Source organism: Moschus berezovskii, chromosome 21 (assembly GCF_049115385.1).
Source record: "Moschus berezovskii isolate FMDL1 chromosome 21, NW_MosBer_1.0, whole genome shotgun sequence".
NCBI classification, from domain to species: Eukaryota; Metazoa; Chordata; class Mammalia; order Artiodactyla; family Moschidae; genus Moschus; species Moschus berezovskii.
Window position 1 is genome coordinate 25,210,960 of NC_142480.1, and position 16,570 is coordinate 25,227,529.

General features: G+C 43.4%; 1 pseudogene; it reads right to left on the minus strand.

Annotated features, from left to right (window-relative positions):
* Positions 1–15,668: 15,668 nt before the first annotated feature.
* LOC129550139 (large ribosomal subunit protein eL8 pseudogene) lies at positions 15,669–16,448 on the minus strand (annotated as a pseudogene).
* Between the last annotated feature and the right edge of the window lie 122 nt (positions 16,449–16,570).

Consider the following 16,570-nt stretch of genomic DNA (forward strand, 5'->3'; position numbering starts at 1 on the left):
AAGGAAATGGCAACCCACTTTGATATTCTTGCCTGGGAAATCCCATGGACAGAGGAGCCTGGAAGGCTACAGTCCCTGTGGTTGCGAAGAGTTGACTATGATTTAGTGACTAAAGAAAAACAATCAGTCATGTGAACTAATTTCTAAAATCCCCTCCCCACCCCTGTCCCGAGCCATCCTGTCTTTCTCTTCCCCACCCCCATCCTGTACACACACTGAGACAGACACACCCTCACCCACCCACCCACGCTACGGATTTTGTTTCTATGGAGAACACTTATAGAATGCTGGTTACCTCAAGTCTCAGACAAAATGGTCCGGAGTCTCTGCTGTGTGGCCCAGGAATAGCAGAGCAGGGTGAAAAGCAGATTGTTATCATCCAGGCAGAAGAGGGGTGTAGCAGGTTGATAAGGGGCCCTGTGGAGGGAGTGGGTGCAGGAAATAGTGGGTAAGAATCTCCCTCCTCTCCCACTTAGAACTTGGCTACTGTGGCTGCCTACCCCTGGAAGATGTGACCTTTGTTTGACTTGGAGCCAGAGCATCCTCCTGGTCCCGGAGCACCCTAACACTCTCTGTTTCAGTGAGAGAGGAAGAGGCCCTTTGTGACCCTTGAGTGCCTCTGGGGTCAATTGACCTAGGTAGGGTTCCTATCAGTGGCTCTCTGGGTAGGTTGGGCTGTGTGCACAGCCGGCTTTGAGAAGGGCTTCTCCTTAAAGGCCCAGCTGCTTGTTGTTAAGAGGCACTGCAGGATTTCCTCTTTTAGCTTATCCCTCCCCAGGAGGAGGAGACTTTCGGTGAAATAGAGGAAACCACAGAATATTCAGGAACATAATAACGCATTGAAGTTATGAGACAGTCCATGTAAACAACAGAAGAGCTGATTTTCCAAGGTCACTCTATTCTGGGGGGAAAAGGCTACTCCAGTGAAACCTAGTAACATCTCACCACACTCTACCCCCCAGGAGAGTGGGACAGACCAAGTGGGAGAAGACCACGGGTCTAGAGGAGGAAGAGAAGAGAGGTGGAGAGGGAAGAGACCCCAGGATAACAGGATATGTCCTTTTAGATCACAGTTTTCAACCATTTTACTCTGCATTTGTGACACTTTTGATATAGTTCATTTCAGACCTGAGAATGGTTGCTTTTCATATATCAGATAACTAAGGGGACCTCTAGATAATATCACAATTGAACTCTCCCAGGAGTCTCAGGGGGAGAAGGCAATGGCACCCCACTCCAGTACTCTTGCCTGGAAAATCCCATGGATGGAGGAGCCTGGTGGGCTGCAGTCAATAAGGTCGTAGAGTCGGACACGACTGAAGTGACTTAGCAGCAGCAGCAGGAGTGTCAGGATGCTGATCATTCAGTCTCTGGAGTAAAGCCTTAGATGCACCTATCAATATTTTGATGAAGGTGGAGAAGTCAGACCAACGTCCTCACTCATATTTGCCTGGTGGAAGATACACTAGTTAGGAATCTTCTTCTTGTGAATGACCGCAGGTCCCAAACAAACTAGCTTAAAATAAACAAAGCAAAAGAATTCATTGGCTTTTGTCACTGAGAAGGCCACAAGTAAAGCTGCTTCAGGTGAGACCTGAGTCAGGACTCAGGTGATGCTTGCAGGATGCCCCTCTGGTTCTGGTCTGTGCTGGCCCCTCCTAAGTCTCTGTGTAACTGTCCCTGGAATCTTCAACTTCCCATCTTTCTGACTCAATCTTGGGGAGGATAAGAGAAAGTTTCTCTTTCCCATGAGCCTAGCAAATAATTTCCTCCACTGAGGAAATTCTTATGGCTTGGAGAATGTGCCAGGCTAATTGCCTTGAGGTGGGACACACACTCACTATAGGGCTGGGCAGTGGAGTGAACTTCTGGTCAGCTGGGGACCCAGAGTGGGTGGGCTCTCTGGGGGAAAACTGGGAATTGAGACCAAAGCTGAGGAAATGGACGCTGGGAGGACCAAACAGACAAACCAGGAAACGTGTGCACTGACTGATTTAGATGGCTACGGGGAAGGTAAGTTTTTCTCAGAAATGAAACATTGAACATGCTCAAGGCTTTTGGACTACTTCAAGATCCTTAAGACTTTGTACCTTGTTGTCCAGCAGAGAGAATTTGGACCTGAAATAATGCAAAAGCAGGTGTTACTGGTTACTTTAACCATAAAAAGAATTTCTCTTGTGGAGCATCTTATTTATTTATTCAACTCCTACGTATTGGTTGCTTGCTAGTACGAGGCACTGGACGGGACAGTGGAGACAGGAGTGAACTGTACCACCACAAGACCCAACATAGTGTTAACTCCAACATAGGCTGATCATCAGCAGCTGATGGGATTATTTTTAATTAAGTTTTAAAAAGTGAGTTATATATGTACTAAAGTACACAAGCCTTAAGTGTATAGCTCCAATCCATTGAATCACAACTTCTGTGATGTTTTTCCATGTTTTAGATATAAAACAGCAGGATAAGATTCTCCCCAGCTGGGATTCAGTAACCCCATCTACTTAAAAACATAAAGTCAGCTATCCAGACTTAGCAAAGAACTTCAGGAACAGATTCCTTGCCACCAGAATTATTCCTATTCTGCCCTGACTGTTGGTCATCCATCCTTGCCAAATGAGTCTAATTAATTCTGCTGGATGTACTTGCCTAAGGGTAGGTTGTAATAGGACTTACCTCCTGGAGGGCAAATTCTTCTCTTCTGTGCCAGAGGTAGCCTCCATGATCACAGTGGTTAATAGCAGAGCACCTGAGTTGTCTCACCAAATCCTCAGCCTTCCCAGGAGGATGCTTCAGGTAACGGCCATGCAGCAATCCCAGTTGGCATGCCACATGAAAGGATTTTTGCTGTTTTGGATCTTCCTAAGCTGTCAACAGAGACAAAATTTAATAGCCTTCAAATCTCAGAAATCAATAAAGTGGTTAAAATGTTTCTTTCCTTGTGTCTGTGATCCCACTACATTGACAGGATTTTCTTTTTCTTGGAAGCAGTTATCAAAGCAGGAGGTGAGATGGGCCTCAGGGTGAGGTTGCCCTCGAGAAAAGTGCTGGTTTTTAGTGACATATTATTATCTGCTGATAGGAGGGAAAATACTCTAGAAAAGAAGTTTACATTGTTTTAACTCTCAAAAAGTTGCTTGTAGGAATAATAAGACCTTTGTTTAACCCTAATCTTAGGACTTCCCTGGTGGCTCAGATGATAAAGTGTCTACCTACAATGAGGGAGGCCCAGGTTCAATGCCTGGGTCTGGAAGCTCTCCTGGAGAAGGAAATGGCAACCCACTTTAGTATTCTTGTCTGGAAAATCCCATGGACGGAGAAGCCTGGTGGACTACAGTCCATGGGGTTACAAAGCGTAGGACATGACTGAGCGACTTCACTTTCCCTTTAGTCTGCCTCAGAAGGAAGTTTAGAGGATAAAGAATCATTGTCAACTCAGTCTAAAGTATCAGCTAAGATCTCACAAGCCCCATGACCTGGCCAAAAAAATCCAAAAAGAAACAAGCAAACGTTCCCATGGCCCCCGCCCCGCCCCCGCCAAAAAAAAAAAAAAAGCCCTTCAATGATGTGGATTAGGGAAAGTTGATTTTTAAATAATAAAAAATACCAACCCTCTTATTAAAGTTATACACAAAATTCACTACACAATGTCTGTTATTTAAGATAATTAGATTTTGTTGAAAATGAGTTGGTATCACGACTTCCCTATTTTTTTCCCCCCAAATATTTGTTTATTTGGTTGTGCCAGGTCTTAGCTGCGGCAAGTAGGATCTTAGTTCCAGACTGAACAGAGGTCAAAACCGTGCCCCCTGCATTGGAAGCACAGAGTCTTAACCACTGGGCCACCAGGGAAGTCCCATGATTTTCCTACTTTTGTATGATTTTCCTACTTTTGTTCATGCAGCTTATGACTTGAGAATGGGCCTTTGGAAACTGATCTTTTTCAATATAGATTTTTCTCTCTGAATTAAGCAGTAGAGTCCTGATTGGTTTCCCTCCAGTAGGTTTTCTGAAGCAGCTGGATTTCTCAAGTGGAGGTACCATGGACTGTGTTGGAGGCCTGAAGCAGCTGTTTTCCCCAAGAACCAATTTCTTGGTTCTCTGCATTGCTTTCTTTTTTTTTTTTTTTGGTATTGCTTTCTTGATAGTGCTCATCACACTAGGAAATTTTTTTTGTCTGTCAGGTCCCTAGAATGAATGCCAGTGCCTCTCAGTTGTGTCCAACTCTTTGTGACCCCATGGACTCTAACCTGCCAGGCTCACCTGTTCATGGAATTCTACAGGCAAGAATACTGGAGTGGGTTGCCATTTCCTTCTCCAGAGGGTCTTCCCAACCCAGGGATCAAACTCCGGTCTTCTGCATTGCAGGCAGGTTCTTTACCATCTGAGCTGTAGGGAAGTCTGTTAGAATGAATGAGCATGTGTTTAAAGCCCTTTGATAGTTTCAGTTGCCTTTCGGATTAAATCCTGTCTCCTCCTCATGCAGCATATCCGAATCTGTGTCTGTTTCTCTAATCTCTCATCTAATGCTTGTTCCAGCTCCTTGGAACTACATTTCCATTGCCATTGGAATGCGTCCTTTCCCCTGGTTCTCTTTTACAGATCCTTCCCCATATCCAGAATATTTCCTTCCCCAGTTGATTCCTCTTCTCCCATGACCCACTGACTTGAATAAGAGCTTCTTACTGTGCCCCTTTTGAACTTCCTTTATCACCAGGTTATCTTGTTGTTTTATCATTGCCAATTTATTTGTCCAGATTCCTCCAGTAGATGTGAAGTTGGGGGCAGAGGTCTGTCCACTCTCTGATGTCTCTTTCGAGCCTGGAGTACATATTTGTTGAACCACTGAATGAACGAATGAAAGAAATACATACAAATTGCTTAAAAGTGGTTTCATTTTGTTAACTGGATGTAACGTTGTTGCAGGAAAGGGAACCCCTTCAAGGGCCCGAAACTGGGCTCTTGTCCAACGCTCGGAAAAGAATTGTCCGAGGAGACACGTGCTGACAAAGCAAGAGAATTTATTGGGAAAGTGCACCCGGCTGGAGAGCAGTAGGGTAAGGAAACCCAGGAGAACTGCTCTGCTTCATGGCTTGCAGTCTCGGGTTTTATGGTGATGGGATTAATTTCCAGGTGGTCTTTGGCCAATCATTTTAGTTCAGTCTTTCCTGGAGGTGCAGGCATCATTCAGCCAATATGGATGCTAGCGAGGAGGATTCTGGGAAGTAGATGGACACCTGGTGTTTCCTTTCCGCCTTTCCCGAACTCTTCTGGTTGGGGGTGGCTTATTAGTTCGCTATTCCTTATCAGGATCTCCTGTCATAAAACAACTCATGCAAATGGTTACTATGGTGCCTGGCCAGAGTGGGCAGTTTCAATCAGTGTGCTTCCCCTAACAACATGATAAATTATGTTTTCTTTATCACAGTTATGTATCAGAAAGCAGGATAAGGAAAAGGCCAGAAATCTTGGACCAACTGGATCTGCAGTAACTTATGGATTATATGGGAGCCTGGGTTGGTGATCAGGACACTTGCATTTCTTTTAAAAAATAATTAATTTTCGTTTTTGACTGCGCTGGGTCTTAGTTGCTTTGTGCAGGCTTTCTCTAGCAGGGACTATTCCTTATTGTAGTGGGAGGGCTTCTCACGGAGATGGCTTCTCTCGTTGCAGAGCACAGGCTCTAGACATGTAGTCTTCAGTAGTTGCAGCATGCAGGCTCAGTAGCTGTGGCACACGGGCTTAGTTGCTCTGTGGCATGTGGATTCTTCCCAGCCCAGGGATCAAACCCATGTCCCCTGGATATGGAGATAAGAATTGGCAGGCAGATTCTTATCCACTGCTCCACCAGGGAAGTCCAAGACACTTGCATTTTTGTCCTCGTTCTGCCACATTTCAGGATTTCTAAAGCATTGAAGAGCAGATTCGAAAATCCTCTGAGGGTTAGGAAAAACAATGCAACCAATTCTTTTGGGTTTAAAGGTTTTGTGATTCTACATGTCTTGATTTATTAATACCATCAATTAGACCTAATTAATCTGAGTTGAGATAAGGTGTAGCAGGCTGATCCTTAATGGGAAGATTTATGGGCTTCTTAGTCTAGTGCATCTGAGGAAGGGAAGGGAATATTCATCCAGGAACCAGCTGCATGGTGAGAATGTCTTGGCTCCTGTTGCCAGATGACTGTTAAAGCCAAGGCTCAGCAGGCCAGATTGGAACAATAGCCTAGAAAATATTTGAGGGGACCCAGGGGCCTTTCAATGATAGTGTCATCAGGACATGCTTCCCAGATGGGCTGTTATAAATGATTCACTTGGAAACTAATTGACAGGATGAGTGGGAAGTTTAGTGGGCTAGAAGATTTTTATTCTTAGAGAGGGAACTTTAAGGGTCTTAAATCGTTTGTTATTAAGAGTCTCAACCCCGCTCTGGCACAGCTCTTACATGCCCGAAGGCCACAAAGGGCATTAGAGACTCCCCCACCCCCACTGCCGATCCTTACCGTGCTTCAGAAACTCCTTGGAGCTTTGAACTGGGAGGAATCGTGAGTTCTCACATGGGATGACCCTGGAGGCCCTCACTTTTAGCATTGGGTCTACTTTGGGCTGTATCTGTTGTTGGGAGCCCCCAGTAGAGTACAGCCACCTTTGTTTTAAAGACTAGATTTGAATAATGTACAGCTTCCCCTTGGTGTCTATAATGAGAGAAGGTTGTTGAGAAAAACTGCCAGAAGATTCTTTCTGGACTTTTGGTCAGATTGACATAGGAGGGCTTCTTAGTAGTCCAGTCGCTCTAAGAAATTGAATAGACAGATCCAAGAATTTCTGGGTTTTGTCTAAAATTAAATCAGTGGAAAGATTAAGGTGGGAAGACTTCTTTAGTTTGGCCTTCTTACTTTCTGGTCGAGATATGGATTAATAGAGTCTTGATTAATATAAAAAATTAGGAATGTTAAAGATTATGGATTTTAGTTCAAAGATTTTTTTGCCCCCTATACTGGGACTGAATTACCTCAGATTAAAAAATAATAATAGCCAAATTCCCAGAGGTCATCTTAACTGGGTTAATTGCTTGTGGGGTTAATTTTAACTTCTAGAGCCTTTGAATTGCTAGAGGCAGTAGTTTTAATGGGGGCCATCAGCTTTCCTCAGAGAACCACCTTTTAGTGGAAGGTGACATTCTTGGGCTAGACTAAGGGAATTTTGGTTGAGGGGAGAGGGAAAGAGAAATGTGAGAGGGTGGTTAGTACCTTTTCACTGGGAGAGCCTCTGGAGTTGGGTTTGCTAGATCCTACATGAGATTTGTGTGAGGTTGATCTACAAAAAAGAGGAAAACTGCAGTTATCTAGGTTATATGCAGGTCACTCCCCGGCCATTTTAAAGCCCCAATATAAGTAAAGTTTTCCAGGTATCTGTTATAAGGACAAACTGTGGTCCTGGCAAACTGAAGTCTGTTCCTGTATGGTAGAATTTGAAGGGAGACCTTGTTCTGTGGTCATAGGAGGTTTTCTTGTACAAGTGGGATCATCCACTGGATTAAAATCTGGGCTCCTAGCGGGTCAGAGCCCTCATTCTGGGCCTAATATTGTTGGCCAATGTAACAGTTGAGAAATGGAATACTTCTTGCCACATCAGTAAACAAAGGATGTTGCAGTCTTAGTCATTACAGCCCCCACAGATGGTGAGCTGGTGAGCCCCGAGGGAACTCAGGAGGGAAAGAATACCTGCCATCTAGCAGCCGTCAGACTCCAGCCACTCCCTGAGGTGAGACCTGAGGAAGCTCAGGACGTGAAATAAAAGTCGCTCCGTCATGTCTGACTCTTTGTGACCCCATGGACTATACAGTCCATGGAATTCTCCAGACCAGAATACTGGAGTGGGTAGCCTTTCTCTTCTCCAGGGGATCTTCCCAACCCAGGGATGGAAGCCAGGTCTCCCGCATTGTAGGTGGATTCTTTACCAACTGAGCTATCAGGGAAAGCCCTGAGGAAGCTCAGGATGTGAAAACAGGACGTTGGGCCCAGATAGCTGAGGTGCATATCAAAGGAGTGATTTCAGTAAGCCCAGATTCTTGCATCTTCCCATTCAGAGCAGTAAATTCCTTAACTTGGGATTCCTGGCTTTCTTTAATTAATAATTGCTTGATGTTCAGACTACCTGTCCTTTGTTGCAAAACTTCTATGCAACCTGGCTCCTCCCTCACCTCCTTGGAGCAGTTCTCTCAGGGTTACTTGAGACGCTGTCTCCTGGGCATGAAGTCCTAAAAAATTCCTACCCAATAAAATATAACTCACAGTTTTTAGGTTGTGAATATTTTCTAAGTCCACACAATGACCTAGAATTCTTGGGTCCTTCAACTCACACACCATCGTCCACTGCTCAGGTGTCAACAGTTATTACATTTCGGGATTCTCAAAGTTGGGATGCTCTGAGGAGTGGTTGGGGCCCAGGAATCTGTAACTTAAAGCAAATCTTTCAGTAGCCTTTAAAGTAAGTTTGAGTGGACAGGAAGGAAACCCCACTTTCAGGCTCCATAGCCTCATAGCTTCTTTCTGAGCTTTCAGGTCTGAGAGACAAGAGGAGCCTCTTGAAGCAAATCTCTTATGATACTTTTATCTGTGTGAAATCTCCATTTAAAACCCTTTTAGTCATGGATGTGAAGCAAAGCTGGAAAGGGTGAAGCTTTTCAGAACCTGAAAAACAAGTTGTGTTAAAGCGAGTGAAGCCCTGCCCTGTCCCTAACTCGACCCTCGATCTGTGAGTACTAACTTTCTTTTTCCTGCCACCTCTCATTTCCAGCCATTTGGCTTGGCAGTATCATTTGTTTTGGTGGTGCAGCTGGGTCAAGTGAGACTAAGAAGGGGCAGTTTCTGAAGCTCTGTGTTTGCACTCTGAGATTTTGGGTGCCATTGGCTGAGGACTGAGTTGGCCCTGGGGGACAAACTCTGTGGAGACACCTGCTGCTCTCTGCTGCCCCCTTGGTGGAATATTCTCACAAGTCTCTCCAGGCCATCTGTGTGAGGACAGGATTAGTTGTGTGGTAGTTTGTTACACCCCAAATGCACTCATTTCACACATTAGCAAAGTAATTCACAGAATTCTCCAAGCCAGGTTTCAACAGTATGTGAACCTGGACTTCCAAATGCTCAAGCTGGATTTAGAAAAGGCAGAGGAACCAGAAATCAAATTGCCAACATCAGTTAGATCATAGAAAAAGCAAGATAATTCCAGAAAAACATCTGCTTCATTGACTATGCTAAAGCCTTTGACTTGTGGATCACAACTGTGGAAAATTCTTCAAGAGATGGGAATACCAGACTACTTTACCTACCTCCTGAGAAACCTGTATGCAGGTCAAGAATTAACAGTTAGAACCAGACATGGAACAACAGACTGGTTCCAAATTGGGAAAGGAGTACATCAAGCTGTTTATTGTCACCTTGCTTATATAACTTACAAGCAGAGTACATCATGAAATGCCAGACTGGATGATACACAATCTGGAATCAAGATTGCAGGGAGAAATAAGCAGATGACACCACCCTTATGGCAGAAAGTGAAGAGGAACTAAAGAGCCTCTTGATGAAGGTGAAAGAGGAGAGTGAAAAAGCTGGCTTAAAATCCAACATTCAAAAAATGAAGATCATGGCATCTGGTCCCATCAGAGAGTCCCTTGGACTGCAAGGAGATCCAACTAGTCCATTCTAAAGGAAATCAGTCCTGAATATTCATTGGAAGGACTGATGCTGAAGCTGAAACTCCAATACTTTGGCCACCTGACATGAAAAACTGACTCACTAAAAAAGACCCTGATGCTGGGAAAGATTGAAGGCAGGAGAAGGGGATGACAGAGGATGAGATGGTTGGGTGGCATCACTGACTTGATGGACATGAGTTTGAGTAAGCTCCGGGAGTTGGTGATGGACAGGGAAGCCTGGCGTGCTGCAGTCCATGGGACTGCAAAGAGTCAGACATGACTGAGCAACTGAACTGACTGATTTTCATTCAGATAATGATAATCTAGTCATTAGAGGTACATGACTTTATAGCATGGTAGTTTTTATGTTATTCAAATGTGAAATTTTCAGTTATTTTTAAGGCTCAGTAATAATTTCATTGTATACCACAGCTTTCAAGTGCAGATGTTCTATGGGAAACAGTAGACACAGTCTCAGGCCCAGTGGGGTCACAGAAGGTGGTGTAGGAGAATAGTCTGTCCTGGTCACTGAGATGCCAGGAGTTGAAGTGCAGCTGCTTTTGGCAAATCACAGGTGTCTGCACAAAAGCAAAACCTGCTCTGCTTCCAGTGTCTCTATACTTTTCACCTATCACAGTAAAAACAAAAATATAAACAACAAAATTTGGACCCTGAGATAAATCAGAGTCATCCTGACTGGTCTGATTGCCCAACTAATAAAATGTTGAATATTTCCAACAATCCTAGACTCTTCCCAAAATAGTTTTATCTCCAATTTTTGCTGTGTTGTTGGCTGGAGATTGTTAGGAGCATTGTGAATATAGCTGTCTTGTGAGCAAGTCGTTGCTTTCTTATCATGAAGGGATAATGTAAACTTCATAACCTTAGTAATACTATGAATTTTTTGCTTTAAGTCCTTCTTGTGTTTTTTATTTGATGAACCAGTCCTTCTAAAGTCTGATTCCCTTGTTCTCTTCGAAGGTGCATTTTTCTTTCCTTTTCTAAACTCTTCTTTCTCTGGGTATTCCTTTGACACCTGTCATGTCTGGATCAGCTAAAATGCAAAAGCTCAAAGATGTTCTGTATTGGTTTATGTTCTTAGGTTACAATCAAAAATATTGATTTTGAAGTATTTTTAGACTTAGGAGAGGTGGCAAAAATAGTATGATGAGTTCCCGTATACTCTATATTCAGCTTCCCCTAATGATAACATTTAACATAAACTACAATTCATTATCAAACCAGGAAACTGATGTCGTCGGTATTAACTCAATTACAGACTTCATTTAGATTTCACCAGTTTTTATATGCACTCTCTTTTTTTTTTTCAGGTATATAATTCTACAAAATATTACCACATGTGTAGATTTGTGTAAACACTGACATATTTAGGAGACAAAATTATTTCATTGCCATAAAAGAAACTCTGTGACCTCACCCCTTTATAATTAGTCATTCTCTCCTTAAAACTTAACACCTGACAAATAATAATTTGTTCTTTATAACTTTGTCTTTTTGAGAGCATTATATAAATGGAATCATACATATAAACTTTTTTAATAAGATTTTTTTCTTTTTAAAATTTATTTTTGATTGCACTGGGTCTTCATTGCTGCTCACAGGCTTTCTCTAGTTGCGACAAATGGGGGCTGCTCTTCACTTCCGTACATGGGCTTCTCATTGCGGTGGCTTCTCTTGCTGTGGAGCACAGACTCTAGATGTACGGGCTTCAGTGGTTGCAGCATTTGGGCTTTATAGTTGCAGCTTATGAGCTCTAGGGCACACGGGCACAGTGGTTGTGGCACATGGGCTTACTCTGCAGCATGTGGAGTCTTCCTGGGCCAGAGATTGAACCTGTGTCCCCTGCTTTGGCAGGTGGGTTACTATCCATTGTAACACCAGGGACGTCCCGTATAAGCTCTTGGGATTTTTTTTCACTTAGAATAATGCATTTGTGATCCACTCAAGTTGTTATACATATCAATATGTCTTTTCCTTACTGAAAGGTATTTCATTGTGTTATATACTGTACTGCAGCTTATTTATCCATTTACCTGTTGAAACATATTTGGATTGTTTCCAGTTTTTGGCTATTACATAGAGCTGCTTTGGACATTTGTGTAGTTTCTTTGTGTATAAAAATTGTTTTATTTCTCTTGGTTTGGGTGAGAGTCTTATAAACTGTATTCGCGATTGTATAAATTGTAAAAATTTATAAATTGTATAAAATTACTGGTGTTGAGTAGTGCTCCTTGAATTGTCCTGGGAGGGCTTCCCTGGTGGCTTAGAGGTTAAAGCGTCTGCCTCCAATGTGGGAGACCCGGGTTCGATCCCTGGGTCGGGAAGATCCCCTGGAGAAGGAGATGGTAACCCACTCCAGTATCCTTGCCTGGAGAATCCCATGGACGGAGAAGCCTGGTGTAGGCTACAGTCCACGGGGTCGCAAAGAGTCGGAAGCAACTGAACGGAATGGAATGTGAAAAGAGGTAACTTAATATATTAAGTTAACTTAATATATCAAGTGAAGTCAAATGACATGACATTTGGTGCTATTAATTGTTGATAGTATTTCAAACAGAGTCAAGTTCTAAAAGAACTGGGTTCTCACAAAACATGATAGTACAAACCTGCCAAACTCAAGAGCATTTGTCTGAAAGCCTCAGTACATTGCTATGTTGTGAAGAGTGACTTTGTTCCAGCAGAAAAACGTCATCCATTTCAATATATTAAAACAATTCTTCATTTGGATTTTTATTGGTTTCATCGTTTTTATTTCATTTATAATTAAAAAACATTTTTATGGCTCTGGACAAGCATATAATCAGCTCAGCTAAAACCAGTATAGCATATAATTTAGTAGTGGTGTTGGTACTGACTAAAGTCAAAACGAGGAGGGAAGGGGACAGGGCACAACCTTTAAAAGAATAATGTAGCCGTTGAGGGTATGACGAAAACTGGTTAGAAGAATTAAGTACAAAGTAGTGGATGATTTGACTTGCTGTATATCTTGAGCCTCATTATACAGTAATTGTAATACAAGTTCCGTTCAGTTGCTTCATCATGTCTGACTCTTTGCGACCCCATGGACTGCAGCACGCTAGGCTTCCTTGTCCATCACCAACTCCCGGAGCTTACTCAAACTCATGTTCATTGAGTCAGTGATGCCATCCAACCATCTCTGCCTCTGTCATCCCCTTCTCCTGCCTTCAATCTTTCCCAGCATCAGGGTCTTTTTTAGTGAGTCAGTTCTTTGCATCAGGTGGCCAAAGTATTGGAGCTTCAGCTTCAGCATCAGTCCTTTCAATGAACACCCAGGACTGATTTCCTTTAGGATGGACTGGTTGGATCTCTTTGCAGTCCAAGGGACTCTCAAGAGTCTTCTCCAACACCACAGTTCAAAAGCATCAATTCTTCAGTGCTCAGCTTTCTTTATGGTCCAACTCTCACATCCATACATGACTACTGGAAAAACCATAGCTTTGTAATACAAAAGCATGTACTAAATACATACCCACAGGCACCTGACAGTTCTGGGGCAGACTGTAAAAGTCCAAAATGTGGGTGGTGTCCCATTTCCTAGAAATCCCCACACTTTTCCCCAAGCAGTTGAAGTAATCCTTCCACTCATTTGTTGTTTAGTCACTAAGCTTATATCTGACTCTTTGTGACCCCATGGACTGTAGCTTGCCAGGCTCCTCTCTCCATGGGATTTCCTAGGCAAGACAACTGGAGTGGGTTGCCATTTCCTTCTTTGGGGAATCTTCCCAACACAGGGATCAAAACCTCGTCTCCTGCATTGACAATTTGTATGGTTGTGAGGGTTAGACCATAAAGAAGGCAGTGATGAAGAATTGATGCTTTTGAATTGCGGTGCTGGAGAAGACTCTTGAGAATCTCTTGGACTGCAAAGAGATCAAGCCAGTCAATCCTACAGGAAATCAACCGTGAATATTCATTGGAGGGATTGATGCTGAAGCTGAAGTTCCAACACTTTGGCCATCTGATGCAAAGAACTGACTCATTTGAAAAGACCCTGATGCTGGGAAAGACCCTGGTAAAGGCCCTGGAAAGACTCATTGGTAAAGATCCTGACGCTGGGAAAGGCAAAAGGAGAAGGGGGCAGAGGATGAGATGGTTAGATAGCATCACTGAATTTGAGCAAACTCTGGAAGATAGTGAAGGATAGGGGAGCCTGGCGTGCTACAGTCCACGGGGTCAGAAAGAGTCAGACATGACTTAGCGACTGAACAACAAGAACAACTACATTGGCAGGTGGATTCTTACCCCTGAGCCACCAGGGACGCCCTCTCCGTCATTAGCTCATGAAATTACCCAGCCCATAAAACCTAACTGTCCCTATTTCCAGGCAGCTCTCACCTTCTGAGATGGGCTGCATTCTGCCTATGGAACATACGGCTTGCCCTTGAATCCTTTCTTGCCTGAATCCAGGGACCCTCACTCTTTGGCCTGTCCCAGGAACTCATCCAAGACCCAGAATGTGACCATCCTCTCCCATTTTCCTGCAACCTCTTTACAAAGGATATTGATAAATATACTTCTTACCTCTTACTTTGCCTCTTGCTGAATTCCTTCTGTGCTGCGGCGTAAAGAACCTGAGCTTCAATATGTTTGGAGGCAAGTTGTGTGGTTTCTGTTGGAAGAGCGTAGTTTCAAGTTTCATCCAAGGTGTGTGGTTTTAAAAGGAATACATAAATACATCTATATTAAAAAATATGGATGGGTATTTATGCCATGTTTTTCATTTGTATATATTAATATAGTTTGTATATAGGATCAGATATTAAAAAAAAAAGGTGGCTTAAGCAAATGTAGAAAGTCCGTTCTCTCATAAACATCTGAGCTAGTCAGTTGTCCAGTACTGTAGCATTGTCATCTGGAGACCCATTTTCCTACTAGTTTGCTCCCCTTGCCTTCTCCTAGATTGGTGCTTCCCAAAATTTAATGTACATATGAATCACTTGGGGATATATATATATATATTTTTGTTTGTTTGTTTGCTTGTTTGTTTTCTTTTTTTCACTGCTCTGCTTGACTTGAAGTTTCTTAGTTCCCCAACCAGAGATTGAATCTGGGCCCTTGGCAGTGAGAGCAGAGTCCCAATCATTGAACCACCAGGGAATTCCTTGGAGATCTTATTTAAGTGTAGAATCAACCTCAGTAGGTCTGGTTCGGGCTGATTCTGCACTTCCACAGACTCCCAGGTGATGCTGACTTTGCTGGTCACACAGAGCACATGTGAGCAGTTAGGTCCAGGAATATTGCCTTCATTCGCATAGCTGAAGCTGGTTTGTCACCATTTCTTTGGATTTCCAGCCTGTGGGAAGGAGTAGAGAGGAAATAAAGGGGCAAGTAGCTTCCTCGTGAGAACATGACCCAGAAGGTGTAGACATTCTTTCCATGTACTTTTCACTGGCCAGAATGTGGTCATTTGACCCCTCGGTTGCAAGGGAGGCAGGGAAATGTAGGCTTGAGGTAAAATTCGAACAATTCTATTAACTAAGCGTAAGATGGCGAGAACAAATATAAGGGAATTATAAACAGTGTCTGCCATGATATTTAAAGAGAATTTAAGTCAAGACAGGATCTGTGAGAATATTTTTCCTTTTATGCTACTTGTATGTGAGAAACACTAGTCTGAAGTATAATCTAAAGTGTATACTTCCTTAGCACTCATGAAGACTTTTTCATAATCTGTCCCTTTTCAGTGATCACACCCTTTGTGATCTTTTGAATGATTTGCTTTTGCCTGAAGAAACACATTCTTATACCCTTGTGTCTTTGCACATGGTATTTCCTTTGTCCTTCCACATCATCCATCTGTATCCTAATTTAGGCTCGTTGGCAAAGCTGTATTGCCGAACAAGAGAAGCTTAGGCAGGGGTTTTGAGAATTTTTTTTTTTTTTAGGAATCTTTTATTACTTTTATGTACAGAAAGCTCAGTGGTGCATACTCAGCCCAGTTTGGTGGTCAGCTCTTTGGCCTTCGCCTTTTCCAGCTTGGTGATGAGAGCCACTGACTTTGGCCCCAAGACATTGCCTCATCACTGATGGTGGATCTCATCATATCTGTCATTGTAATTGGTCCTGATGGCTTCCACCAGCTTAGCCAGGGCACTCTTGTCCTCCAAGTTGACTTGTGTGAAGGCCGCAGTGGTGCAGGTCTTCCTGTGGACCAGGCGCCCCAGCCGGGCCTTCCTGTTGGTGATGCAGTAGGGACCCCACATCTTTCAGCACAGGAAGACCATGTCATGAGCAATTACCACCAGCTGAGCATCCTTGTTCTCCACCAAAGTGGTGACAGTGTTGACCTCTGCTCGAAGGACAGGTGGCCTCTTGGTGGGCGGTTTGCCGGCAGTTTTCTTCTCCTCTTGGGCCAGCAACCTCTGCTTTGTCTCTTGCTTCGTCTCTGGACTGTATCTGTGGGCCAACTTAAGTAGTTGAGTAGCTGTTTGTTGGTCAAAGGTCTGGGTGAATTGGTTAATTGCAGGAGGCACTTACAGCCACTTATAGAGAATAGCCCTTTGCTGCTGCAGCTGGATGTAGCGGGGCCATTTGACGAAGCAGATGAGGTCCTTTTTGGGTAGGATAATCTGTCCAGTGCCAAAATTCTTGGACCTTTTCTAGAAAAGGGGGTTGACCACCTTCTTGGCCCCCTGCTTCTTCACCACAGCGGGAGCCAGGGCCACTTTCTTCCCCTTGGCCTTCTTTCCCTTCATCTTGAAGGGCTGGCAGAGAGAGAGAGAATTTTTTTTTTTTTTAACAGAGACACCCCCTTCAAGAGAGAATGGATAGATAAGCACAGATGATTATTTGTTTGAAACCTTTCAAACATTCTATTCTACTGATAAGAGCT